General features: G+C 47.0%; 1 non-coding gene across 1 annotated transcript; it reads right to left on the reverse strand.

Moving 5' to 3' along the window:
* Positions 1–231: 231 nt before the first annotated feature.
* On the reverse strand, positions 232–314 carry TRNAL-UAA (transfer RNA leucine (anticodon UAA)). Its single transcript has one exon. It is a non-coding gene; the product is annotated as a tRNA-Leu (tRNA).
* Positions 315–12,145: the final 11,831 nt, after the last annotated feature.

A 12,145-nucleotide genomic window follows, 5' to 3' on the forward strand; every position in this document is an offset into this window, starting at 1 on the left:
TCCCTGCATGAAGGAGGAGAGCCGCAACCTGTGTGCCAGAGGGACCAGCTCACATCTCTCTCCACGTTCAGCCTGGATTACAGGGCGGCTCAGTCCCACCAGGGTCCTCACGTTGGGGCGTTGAATGGCCTCATCTCCCCGGGCACAGGGCCCAGAGCTCCTGTCCCTGCTCTGAACCAGTGCTCTAAAAGCTGGGGTGCAGGGTTTGGACCAAGAGAAAAAGGAGGCTCCTACCAGAAGTGGGGTTCGAACCCACGCGGGCATGCGCCCATTGGATCTTAAGTCCAACGCCTTCACCACTCGGCCATCCTGGTGGGCTGTAAGCTCTCCCCTGGCCCACCAGCTCCTCCTCTGGAGGGCACGCACCTCACCAAGCCCTCAAGGTCCCAACCCAAGACACTCATCTTCCCCTCCTCACTGCTTTCTTTTATGTCTCCAGCAAACCGGTGGAACACCTCACTGGGAGGCACCAGGTCTCGTGGGCCATAGAGGTGGCACATGTGCCACACTAGGTCCTTGTGCAAGGACCACAGTCACTGGTGATAATGCCGCCAGGACCCTGGTGCAGGAGGGCATCTCTGGAGGGTCTCAGCCTGACCCTGCTGGGTGCCCAGGGGGAAGGGAGCAGCTCTGACAGCCCAACAGCACTCAGCCAGGCACGCCATGAGGTCAAAGCACTGTCCTTGCACCTCAGGTCCCACTCCTCACCCCCTCCAGTCCACATTTGTGACTCTACTAGGACATTTAGCTGGGAAAGACAGTGGGGCAGAAGAGTCTCTCTTTTTCCTTTGGAGTGAGGAACAGCTTTTTTTCTGCCATCTGGGGAAAAGAAAAAAAAACAAACACAAAAACCTCTGTTGAATCACATGGGATTCAAACCCACAGCCCCCAAGTACCTATGTGCAGGACATCTTTAGCCCTTAAGCCACAGGAGCCTGATAATTTCTGTCTCTGATTTCAGCCACTCTTGGCATCACAGGCCAGCACCTTCACACCAGGATGCTATCACACAGAGAAACCTGGTGAGGCCTTTTCACCAGAGGATCCTGTCTGCTAGAGCTTGGCCAGGCAGTCCTGGCCCTGTCCTGCTTGAAGGTGAGAGCAAGTCCCTCCTCGCTTCTCCAGGGACTGCTCACGACTGTGCCCTGTGGTAGCTGAGCTGCTTGGAGGGCTTGTGGTTGGCTGCTGCAAAGGTGAGAGGCGCTGGCCAGAAAAAGGAATGTTTCCAGGTCTCAAAAGAGGGTGACACAGAGCTCCTCAGTCAGGAGACATCACCCTGGCCTCCAGAGATAATTCAGGAATGCTAGGAAGCAAGGCAGAAGGACCTCAGGCATCCCACAGAAGGACACTGCAGATCCTCAGCTCAGCAGAGGACTGGGTCAACCTATTCACATGCAAAAATCCTGCCAGGAGGAAAATTCACCCCCCTAAGTGCCAAGAGGGGACAGCAACTTTCCTTGCTTCCCTTTGCCCTTCATATTACAGTCACAGCTATCTACTATGCTGGTCCATGTGTGCAGAATCACAGCTCAGCATCCCTGGATGCCTCCAGCTGCAGCACCCGCATTAATATCAAATGAAGCCATGCTCACCAAGGGTGTTACGCTCACCAGCTCCCGAGGAATCTGCTCCTAATGAGTGACTTCAAAGCATTAATGAGCTTGCAAAGCTCTCCTCTTCGTTTACAGAGCTGGACCTCGCATGCTTGGCATTAAGACAGGGGTCACCCATCAGGCGAAGAGAATGCGTGAGCATGTCGGCGAATATAATATATTTGTCATCCTCTAAGAAGCAAAGATTAATCATGCCCTCTCCGAAAGGAAGCTTTTACGCCACATCTGCTCTTCACAGCATGGAGAGAAGGGACCTGCCCGCAAGGACGTCCATGACCCACACTGCTCAGATCCCCACAGCACCCAGTGAGCCCAGCTTTGAAGTTAACATCCCACCTTAACCCTTTGGGTCCAGGCTGGGAAATGCTATTTGAATTGGCAGCCTGAGGGATGAATAAAGTGGTGGAATTGCGCTCCAGTGCAGGTTTAAGGCATGCATGGAGGGAGTGGTATGGATGTGTGAGAGAGCAGGTTTGAGTAACGCTTCCTGCTCTGTGGCATCCTCCCCGCACAGGCAAGGAAAGGAGATGCTGGCCCAGAACAGCAAGGGCTATAAAATGCTTCTGCTGCTTTCTCCAGGGACCACTCTCTCCCAGGCACAACCCCCTCCAAGCCTCTCTGAGCTCACCATAAATCTCTGTGTTGAAACAGCCTCCAGTGCCTGCCTAGCTACCAGCCCAGTTGCACCCATTTTAGGAGCTGAGCCTATCCATCCTGCTGAGATAGGAGGAGGCCATGTAAACTGTGCTGAGGGACCAGCAGCCAGCCTGAGCACAAGCCAACTGCTGGGTACTGCTTGCCCTTCCTCCCAAAGCCCCTCAGCCCCTTCAGCCTTTCCAGAGCCCTCTTGCTGCTGACACCCTGGTTGGCGTTCGTGCTGCCGCAGGGAGGCTTGGACAAGGCACAGGGCAAAATCGGCTTATTATTGCACCGCTGTTGCCGAACTTTCAGGACAATCTCCATGTGCAGTCTGCAGTGGCACTGGTGTGGGGGCAGCTCAGCTTCCCTTGCCTGGTTCAAACTTACCATGACACATATCCAAGGGGGTCACTGGCACGACTTGGTTGCATTTAAAAATGCAGCCCCGAGCAGATGCTTCCCAGGGTCTTCCATGGCTGTGCATCATCCACAAGGTTGCTCGGCTTCACCTGCAAACCTGCACAGAGAGCTGGCTGGTACTTTGCTGGGTCTGGAGTCAGCCTTGCCTCCGGGCGATTGTAACATCGGCTGAATTACCTGTAGTGTCTTGGATGTCTCCTATGCAATCCCAAGCCAGGCAGGCTGTACCTCTCTTGCAGTATCCCCATGAAATGACAGCTTGAAGGTGACATGGCTACAGGCTTTCAGAACACATGTTCTGTAAGAGAAAGACATTAATAATGTCCTGAAGTCAGAAAGGTGTCATCCTTTGCTTCAGAAACACATTGGCAATGTTAACTGAAAAGCATTTTCTCCTCTCACCTTTTCTCCCTCCAAAAGAGGTCTCCTGGCACGTGGTGTCTATTCAGTAGATCTGTGTTTAATTTAAATAGCCACTGGAGGCAACCACCATCCCACATGTTAATACTGCAGCTGAGAGTGGCTGATTGGTAATTAAGAAAAAGAAAAAATCCAAAACCTTAAAGTTAGGAGCAAGGCAGAGTAAAAATAGCGCTTTAAGAGATTTCAGGCCAAAACTTCTCCGCTTTACTGATGCAGGGGCAAAAATAATCACTGCATCATCGCTTTAGAAACTAGTTGGAAAAGAGAAAGAGTAGGACAGGGTTCTCTGTGTTCCTCTTATGCCCGTCCCCTGCTATGAGAGCAGTTCAGCGTGTGGATTGCGACCATCACAAGCACTCAATGACCCAAATGTTTGCCACAGATCAACCTTACCAGGGTCATCATAGGTTAAGCGAGAGATGACAGCTTGGCTCCACCTTGTGCAGCAGGCTTTGCGGGGGAATTCCATGCTGCTTATAGCAACAGGGCTCCTGTATTCTGTTCATGTAGCAGTTAATGAGGAGATCTTTGGACTTTGTCAGGTTTTAAATACGCTATTGATGTCCCACATGTAACTGTAAACTAACACATTTTGAGAGTAGCTAGAGTTCATTGACAAAAAGAAGAGTTGAACAGGATAGCATTACTATTTAACTGGTCCTCAGTAGGTTTAAGAATAAACAGGCAAGCAAGCACAGAAGATCACTTTTCCTTCCTATCTTTCTTCCCTCTTGAGAGGCAGTTCAGGAAATCAAGCCAGCCTCACTTTGTATTCAGAGGGTTTTCTTTACAGAATGGCTAGAAAATACATGTTATATTCCTATGGGTGAAAGCTTATACACTGCAGAATTTGACATGATGCCCTGCTGCTTGTTGGCTCAAGTCAGCTCCTGTGGAACTACAAACCTTATGGTGCTCTATAGCTCAAGAGGAAAGGTTTTCCATGAAGCTTGCAAATACTGGTATTTGGCCAGAAAACCAAAGACCACTTACTGTGGGCACACAGACTGGATTAAAAACCAGTGGAGTTGTACAATTACAGAAGGTTATTTATCCCAGAGGGAAAATATGTTTTCTTTGTTGAGTAAGTTCTTTCAAAAAAACCAACAAAACCCCCATCAAACTGAAAGCAATGCCGCTAGCAGAGCTAAAGTAGTAAGTCATAGAAAATAATGGATTTGTCTGCTTTCTCCTGCTCAGGAATGATCTCCCAGCTGTTTACAATTTTTCACAAGTTATTGCTAGTCTAAATTATTCTCCCAGTTATTTTCCACAAATATTTCTTGGACAACAGACAGTTTTTCAAAAAATTAATCTTGAGGGTTCAGAGTATCTAGGCTTCACATCATTGTTTCTGCTTTCATTCTGAATGGGCTCATAAGGAGATGTCTGAAGTGAATGGTGATGGTTCAGCATTTCAAAGTCATCACCTACCCACATTCAATTATTCCCTCAGACGTTCTGGACAAGATGTACGTGTAGTTCATCAAGGCTTTACCTTTGTTAAGTCTGGACTAGATTTTGTGAAAGATACCATCATGGACCCATCTCTCCCTGTTGCTGTTCCATGCCTCTTCCACACACCATCACTTAAAACACAGAGAAAATGAGTCACAGCTGTGCAGAAAAGCTCAAGAACCCACTGAGGATCACAGTACTGTGATACCGATGCCTCAGAAGCCGAGTGCCCAAATCACGGAGTCATAAAGGGACCTGATGTAAATGAGACATTCAGTGCGTGTTCATCTATTCTTGCCTAATGCAGTCAGCCAGAGTTTTTCTACAGTCATTGCAGAGAGGAAAACCTGGCTGATCCTGACTTGAGGCACAGGATCTCTGAAGACCCCTTCCAGCCCCGCTCTCCATGCCTGAATTTCAGCATATATTGGTCACCAGACGTGTGTAAACCGGGTTCTATTAAGGGCATTCCAAAATCACACTAGAAAAACATATGTGTTGCACATTTTTGGCTGCCTTTTCACATGACGGAGGAGCTAGCCATGGTAAACAAAGGCTCAACAGAGAACTCCATCCCTTACGGGGTCATAAGTTAGTAAACACTGCAGCACACTACTCTCAGAATCAACCCAGAGGGGAAATGAGACGATTGAGTTATCACATGGACAAACATCAACCGAAGAGTCTTGCATGTGTCAAAGAAGTCTCCTGCCATTATTTACATAGCCTGGACAAGTGTTGGATGAATGGGAAAAACCTTTTGCACTCCACCTGCAGCATCAGCAGTGCCCACTACTGCTCGCTATCTCAACAGGGAAGCGTGCAGGCGGCATATCGCATCCCAGATGTCAAGGTGCATCTGCATGAATTCCTAAAATGACGTGTGTTCTTTAGCCCAGAGCTTGGCTCCAGGCTAAGAGCTAAATTTGATGTTCTCTGCGGCTAAAACTTCTTCAAAAACCATTCCGGGTTAATTAGGGAAGGGAAATTTTGGCTGCAGTCTGTAAAAGAAGATTGGCTTGGGAAATGGTATGAAAGTCGCGTTTTTTGTGAGAGCAAAGGGAAAGAACAGGCTCATTTCTAAAAGCGCTGCACCTAAGCACTTCAGAAAAGCACAGAACTTCACTGAAATACAATAAAAGGCACTGCCTAAAAGCAGAACATCTCCTTTGGCTCAGCATATCCTCTCTCAGAGGCACCACATCATTCCTGCTGCTCACAAAACAGCTTCTGTCTCCTTTTAATAGTTTTATTTTTAGGCTTCTCATATTTAATTCTCTCTTTTTCCTTATGTAAGGTGCTTGGAAAGGCTGCAGTGTCAAACAATAATTACATCAGAGAAAATTTAGAATCCACAGTGTTAAAATGAGTCTTTGCTCTTGACAAGCGAATGAATGTAGGAAGTGAGGGGATACAGTTTTATCAAGGAGAGCACCCAGCTGACAGTGTAACAGCATCTCTCGTGTGCTGGGGGCACCCGCTTTCGGATGTCAGCGATCTCAGCTTGGAGCACATCGGTACGTGCCTGCGTTAGCATGGTCTGAGACCCATATGCACGTTCACGCAGTGCTATCAGCACGTACATGCCTCTCTCCACGAGCAACCTTGAGGTAGGCTTAAAATGCAGTTTTGCCATCCTCTTAACGCCCCTGGATTAGCTACAGTGCATGTGCCTATAGCTGTAGGCTCACCTCAGCTAAGGATCAAGCATTTCCTGGTGCCAGGATGCACCACCATGACCACCATTAGTCCACTTACAACAGAAGTGAGAGAAGAGAAAGACCTCTCCGCTTCCCCCAACATGTGTTTCTGAAGATACGGGTACCTACCCAAAGCAGGCTTCCAATACCTTTATAAATTACCCCCCATCATCTGTGCTGCAGTAACTGGACACCTATCTGCTGTGTTAAATTAAATTGTGTTAAAGTTGCAACTCAGTCCTGAATCTTGGACTATGCTGAGGTATTGCCACTGCCAGGGCGTTAAAGGAAGCCACTGCTGATAGTCTCCAAGTACCTGGGTTCCATTCTCCAAGAAGTAATCAGAGAAGGGTTAGTTTGATCCTCCACCCATGGAGTCCACGCGGAAATCAGTGATGACTGAGGCCGTTATGGGTGACCAAAAACCTATGGAAAGAGCAGGAAATTTTTTTCTCTCTAAAAGAGAGCACCATCTGCCTTACAGTGGACTCTAAGCAGACATACAGAAATACTGACAGGTATCAGTGGGACTACCTGTCATGCAATGTCTAATATCAGGATGTGGTGAAGATACCAGGTTGTGGTGTATAGAGTGAGCTCACACATAGTGCATGCAAGAAGTTTTCTAGGGATAACAAGTTTATAAAATATATATATTTTTCCCCATATGCGTTCCCAGCTGGACTTCTGTGCTGTTTTGGAAGAGACCAGCTTGCTAAAAACATCAATAATGTCAAAATCCAGGATCCTCCTAATTAGATGTGACCTTTGAAGGGAACTGCTGAAGGCTGAGAGCTCACCTGCTTCTGTGGGCTTACCACTGCCTGACAGGAGGACACCTGGACTGTGTGCATTTGTGTTTTCATTTGTTGCCTTTTATCTCATGTTCATAATACCAAAGTGAAGGAAAAGGGGCTCATAGAAGAGAGGGATGGAGAGGAGGGTAAAACTGTGAAGTCTTTGCTAGTCTTTCCACAGTTTCAGCTCCACTGTTGGTCCTCTGGCATTTGAGACCCTTCCCTTTGCTTTTCCTGCTTCGCTTCGTGCCCATCAGCTTGGTTCCTGTCCTTCCAGTCCTTCGTTCCTCCTGCTGAGCAGAGGCCTTTGAAAGGCCAGGCCATCTGAAGGTGGAGCTGGCCACCAGAAGAGTTTACAACACAGGAAAGCTATCCCAAGTCGTATGGTTGATGGCTTCCTGGCAAACTGGAAAAGAAACTTCCAAAGTTGAAAAGACAGATTAAAAAAAAAAAAGTAGTTCTTCAAATTTCTGTTATTTCTCTGCACCTAAGAGGTTTTTTTACACTCAGTTTTCAGAAGAGCCACAGTGAAATGAATACTAAGCCCCTCTCAGGTCCTGTGGACAACAAGCACTTATCTCCCATGGCTTCCTTCAAAACTCCTGGTCATAAACAACAGGCGGACAAACTCTAGCATATTTCATTCAACTCTAGCATATTTAATTCATTCATCTGCTGTCTTTTGGTTGGATTTTTTGTGTGTATGTTTGGGTTTTTTTAAAGTAAGATATAGTCTTTCTTCTAGTATTTATAGCCTGATTTTGTAATAATTAGGCAAAGGAAACCATGTGGAGTTTTTTTACGATCTGCTTTAAATGTAGAGTTTTGGAAAGTAGACAATGAAATTATTATTATTTTGCTGCACAGCTGTGCTAAAGTGCAGGGGAAAGAGTGAAAAGACACTAGTATTTGTTTATTTGGCTTTCAATTGGTATGACAAAGCAAATAACAGCTTTGGTCTTGGTCCACAATTGAATTAATTGGTAACACCTCAGATTGTATGTCCTAAAAAGCTCCTAATTAGCAGCTAAACGCAGGATAAACTAGGTAGCATTTGCTCCTTTGTGCTCCAAGAGGACCTGCAAATTCATAATAGACAGCTAAACTTAAGATCCAAAAGCATCTGATTTAGCATGTATATATGCAAGAAATTATGCATGCATGTGTGTGCACGTTCTTTCTTGTTCTGTGCTCGTACAGCACCCCACCACGATGGGGCTGAGGTCCCTAATGCATTCTCTAGACAACTGGGACCCAATCTAAAACCACAGATAGTATTTTCCAGGAGTCTTCTGCTGCCTCCAGCAGTCTCTGGGTCAGGGCCCGCTGAGAGACATTCGCTGTTGCCTCCCCTGTTTAATTTCAGAGAGCTCCCAAGGAGATTCCCTCTCTTTGCTCTTTCATTTACCATCCAAGCCCCTCGCACTGCAGGAAGGTACTCAGAGCACTGTGGGAAGAAATGATCCAGATATGAGCAGAGAAGGGGCTGGGAAAGAAAACGCAGATGTGCTGAAGAACCTGATGCGAAGACCTGTTCTGTAAAAAGGGGATTTCTGGGGAGAGTGCTAGAAATTATACACCTGAGCCAGCAATTCAGACATTCAAAGTGCACGCTGTAAAACGTGGGCACCGGAGGTGTTGTGATGAGATGACAGTTTACACTGTAATGAGGAGTCCTTTAGCATAAGTCTGCAATACAGGGCCAGAACTGGAGGTCAGCATCTCTTGCCTGCCTGATGGCCCCCTAAAATGAGTTTACGCATCTCAGTCCATCTTTTGTTTAGTAAATGCCTGCAGCACAAGGCCATGGCAGGACAGCCGGTGTTGCTAGCAATGAACATCTTTGCCACAAAAGGGGAAGACTGGTAACTCACGAAGGCAGCAGCTGCGTTTCACTCCCAAGTAGCACCTGGGACACTAAGGCTGACTGATAAGAGCATGAGGCTGTAAGACTAACACTTAAAAATTCAGAAAGGCCTGCTGGGTGCAGAAGCAGAAGACAAGACAGTGGCAGAGCATTTTCCCAAAATGCAACATTAGTCCTCCTGTAGAGATGGACGAGGGAGAAGTTTTGCAGCAGCTATCCATGCTGCATTCTTTCTCCTTTCTTTCTCTAAAGCACTAACACAGACAGAGAGGTCTAGTGACCTGAGGGATAGACACACAACACTTTGGCAACCCCAGTCCAGCCGCCACGAGTTGGATGTGAGATGCGGGGAGCTGGTGACACACTGCCCGGTCTCTTGGTAATGACATAACCCCAACCCAGGGATGGGAACACATTAGTCCTGTACCTAGACTGATGGAGAGAGACAGGACATGCCCCAGTAGAGGAAAAGCTTTGTTAGAGGCAAGCATTTTCCCTCCAGCTCTCTCCCGCAGCAGGTGAAACACAACTAGCACCATAAGGCCAGCAAGTATTTAACAAAAGCCCTTCTTTGGGCACTCTCTGCTCTGCTGTCTGCACGGCTGTACGAGGCAGATTGCTGTCTCTTATTAACTAAATAAACAAGCAGCAAAAGTTGAGCAAAATGGAAACACATACACAGCTTATCTGCAAATAGAGACAAACGCCTCCATCGCATGGTTGCACCCAGCTGTCTGGCTGTTACCTGCTTAAATGGCTTTAATTTCGCATTAAGGTCAATGCAGTCGTAGCTTCTCCTCCCAGGCGGAAAACCTGGCTAATGAAATGCTCAGGTTTGTATTGAGTCCACTTCGATGCACCAGACAAGTGTTCTGAGGAGCTGAGGCGGGTGCCCCAGTCTTTCTTCCACAAGGGTGAGTCCCCAGCCCGGACCGCAGGAGCGGGGCTGAGCAGGCACAGCAGCCAGCGTTAGCGAGCAGAGGCTCCTCTGCAATTGCCCGCTGAAATGACGGGGTATCTTCAGTTTTCAGTCAGGGTATTCTCTTGCCTAATCCCACCCTGCAAGGAACGCAGAGAGCCCCTGCCCCTACACCAGCCCTGCCTGGGTCTGTGCTCCTTCCTCCTGGCTTCCCTGGGCTGGCTCCACTTCTAGCAAAGCGTATTTATTCAGCTTATGCATCCCTTCCTTCTACCATTTACGCAACCCTCCTGCTTTCCTCTGGGAATACAGATGGGATGAGTAAACTGTCTTTATATATAGTCTGAGGGGTTTGACTTTGACTCTCATTTATTACTCTTCAATTTCTTTTAGCTTCTCCTTTCCCAAGATCGGAGTTCCTGACCAAGTTTTGATGCAGTCCATGAGGGTGACAAACATAGCTAGACTAGGATCGCTTGTGCGTAGGAAGCTATTTGTCCTGAACCACATCCTCCGTGTTACTCAAACTACATCGTCCGTGTTACTCAAGGCGAAATAAAAAAAAACCCCTTGTCTTGCATGCCTTCGAAGTAACTGTTCCGAGGATAATTTAAAGTATTGAGACATTGATTCACTAAACATTATCGGCCTGCTTATATGTGGGCAGGCAAAGTTGCCCGTTAGTGGTGATTTATTAGCTGTAGGTGCCTCTTTGATCTTCTCCAATGTTGTGCACTCAATATCCTCCTCCCATGAAGCAGCTGGGAGGACAGTCCTATCAAGACATTCGCATTATTGTGACTTATGATTCATGTCCATGGGATCTTCTCCACTTAGACACTTTATCTCACTGGATTCAGGGGAATCTTCCAGAGCCCGACAATATATGCAAAACCAGAAGTTCCTCTTGGATTGAAAAATTATGATACCAGCACCTCTAAATTGCTTTTAGCGGCTTTCTGTGCTGCCTCTGGCTCAGAAGTGCTTAGTTTGCTGACAAAAATCATAGACTCATACACATTGGAGATGGAAAAGCCCTGCTAGGTTCAGCTAGTCCATTTCTCCTACCAGGGAAGGAATATTCCCAACAATCTGTTTTCCCTGCTACTTTGTCTTGTCTATTTTTAAACATCCCATGTAGCAAAAATACATTTAGATTGTCAGGATTTCAGAGCCAAGTTAGCTGTGGAAGTACCAGCTGTAGCCTAACCTGCTTTGTCTGGTGGCAGCAGCTAAATTGCTCTCTGCTGCCTTTGAAGTCAATGGTAAAAGTCTTATTGGCTTCTGTGGGAGCATTCTCAGGCCTTTGGTACGGATGATTAGAGCAAATAGCTATGGAGCACTGATAAGCCATTCTTACACTATCGCTTTCCAGGCCGTAACTGCATTTTAATAGGCAAGAAATTGTCTCAGCAGCAGTCAGGGTGCAATAATAGCAAAGCTGTGTGGAGCACACGACAGACTGGGTCTGCACAGAAGTGACTCCTGTCATGACCGTACAAAATTAGATCCACAAGCCCAAACAGCTTTGGTGGAGTACGTGATCCAAGGGGAACGGTCAGAGGCAGTCCCTTTTGTACCTCCTCGAACTGTAAAATCTACCAGAGGTCAATTCAGCTTGTAGGTAGCTCCAGTGTGTTTTCCCTTTTCAACAGACTTTAACATCATGAATGAAGGGGGCCGGGCACATCAGGGTACCCCTTTACCTGCCTTTCACACCTTGGGCAGAATATAGCATAGTATGGCACTGCCCTTAGCCGAAAAAGGCAAAAAAAGACTGGTCGTTGAATCACAGAAGTTAAGAAGTTACCGTATAAAACTTGACTCACCTTTCTCCAGGAATAAAACTTCGACAGCTACCCCGCGAGATGGAGCACTCGGCAGTGGCAGTGACACAGCCCCGACAAAGCTCGGCCCTCTGCTTTCCCTTTTTATTTCAGTAACAATGGCAGGTAGTGGGAGCCAGGGTTGGATTTAATTTAACGGTTGTTGTGCTCTGTTGGGACAGCTTCCTCTGCCTCCACATTTCCTGTCTGGAAGTTCTCTCAAAAGGATGAATTAACCAATATATGACCTGTATGGGAAATGCACTTTATTGAAGCTATTTTTCTAGGGTGGAGCTGAACAGCTGTTTAACAGCGCATAGCTGCACTACACGAGAGACAGTAAAAACACACAAAATGAACTGTATTCAGGTACAACTGGGCTGTAAGGAGGCAGAAGATAATTATCTCAAATTGTAATTTTTGCTTGTACACAGAGGGTAGAGTCCTTGTGTGACAAAGCGTGCCAGCATGGGGTACCACAGC

The sequence above is a fragment of the Ciconia boyciana genome, chromosome 11 (genome assembly GCF_034638445.1).
Source record: "Ciconia boyciana chromosome 11, ASM3463844v1, whole genome shotgun sequence".
Taxonomy (NCBI): Eukaryota; Metazoa; Chordata; class Aves; order Ciconiiformes; family Ciconiidae; genus Ciconia; species Ciconia boyciana.